Source organism: Nicotiana attenuata, unplaced genomic scaffold, assembly GCF_001879085.1.
Source record: "Nicotiana attenuata strain UT unplaced genomic scaffold, NIATTr2, whole genome shotgun sequence".
Lineage (NCBI taxonomy): Eukaryota > Viridiplantae > Streptophyta > Magnoliopsida > Solanales > Solanaceae > Nicotiana > Nicotiana attenuata.
Genome location: NW_017671344.1, coordinates 132,315 through 134,161, shown reverse-complemented (window position 1 = coordinate 134,161; position 1,847 = coordinate 132,315).

Genomic DNA, 1,847 nt, shown 5'->3' with positions numbered 1-1,847 from the left:
GTGTTTCAGGTGGTCGTGGCTCTCAAGATGCAGCATTCTAATCAGCAGTCCTACAGTGCACCACCAGCTCCCATTATGCACCGCCGCTTTCAACGAGTTTTCAGGTTTGGTCAGCCCAACAGCCGAGGGCTTGTTTTACTTGTGGCGACACAAAGGCACATTGCTAGGTATTGCCTCTCGAGGCACCAGATAGATCTCAGCATCGGGTTCCCGTGCCACGAGTGTTCCACAGCCCGCCCAGCCAGCTAGGGGTGGAGTAGAGGTGCTAGAGGTAGAGGATCAGAGGTATTAGAGGTGGAGCTCAGGCCGCTAGAATGGAGGCCAGCCAGCAGCCGGTGCCGTCCCGGAGATTGTAGTTCAGGGTGATGGGGGCCCCCTGATGTTATTGCTCTTTCCAGCCAGGCCCGAGGCTGAGCTTCTTAATGCAAGTTATTACAGGTACTGGTCTGGTTTGTGTAGCAGAGATGCTCAGTTTTATTTGTCCCAAGGGTCTAAATACTAACTATGTGTCCATCTTAATTTTGCACCGTATCTGTCATGCCTAAGTAATTCTTTGAGTGATCATGTTCAGTGGTCTAACTGGTTGGGTGATTCTTATTGCTGGGTAAGATCGAGTCCATCATTCATGTACAGTTGTGATTGGAGTTCTCGAGACTCGTGTTAGATTTCCTTTCTTCTGGAACAATGGTTGATTTAGTGTCATATTGGGGATGACTGGTTATCACTTACCATGCTATCTTGGACTGTTCATGCCAAGCTGTGGACCTTATAGGCCTTACCCGAGTTTTACCTCGTTTGGAGTGGAGAGAGGGACTCCTGGTCATACCTGCAGTTGTTATCTCGTATTGTGAAGCTCGGCGTATGGTTGAGAAGGGGGTGTTCGGCCTATTTGGCCTATGTTCGTGATTCTAAAGTGCTGAGGTCTCCCTTCTATTCAAGTCTGAGCCCGTTGTTCGTGAGTTTCCTGAAGGTATCCGTTCAGACATGCCGGGTTATGCCACCCGACAGGGATATTGACTTTTGCATGATTTGCTCCGGCACTCCAGCCCATTTTTATCCTGCCGTATCGTATGCCCCGCCTGAGTTGTAAAGAAGTTGAAGGGATCAGTTTGCAAGACTTGCTTCGAGAAGGGTTTCATTAGACCAGAGTGTTTCGCCTTGGGTGCTCCGGTGGTGTGTTTGTTAAGAAAGAAGGATGGACCAGATGAGGATGTGTATTGATTACGGCAATTGAATAAGGTTATACAATCAAGGAATAAGTATCCGCTACCGAGGATTGATGAATTTGTTCGATCACTTCAGGGTGCCAAGTATTTTCAAAGATTGACTTTGAGATCTGGCTACCATCAGTTGAGGATATGGCATTCCGTGTCCCTAAGACAGCTTCCGCACTCGGTAGCAAGGCATTATGAGTTCCTGGTGTGTCTTCGGGTGAAATGCCCCAAGCAGCTTTTTAGATTTGATGAACCGAGTGTTCGTGGACTTATTTGGATTCATTCGTATAGTCTTCATTGATGATATTCTTGATTATATTTTCCCTACAGCCGGGGAGGAGCAGCGAGCAGCATCTTAAGAGTAGTTCTTCAAACTTTTAAGGGATAGTCAGTTGTAACGCCAAGTTTCAAGTGTGGAGTTCGGCTGTTGAGGTTCAGTTCCATTCCTGGTCGATGTTGTGTCAGCAGAGGTATTCAGGTTGATTCCGAAGAAGATTGAGGCAAGTCAAGAACTGGCCTAGAACCAGCATCAGCTATAGAACCGGTATTTCTGGGTTTGGCAGCTACTATCGTCGGTTGTAGAGGGTGTTTTCATCATCGGCAGCCCCGATGGACCAGGTTGACCCAGAAGGG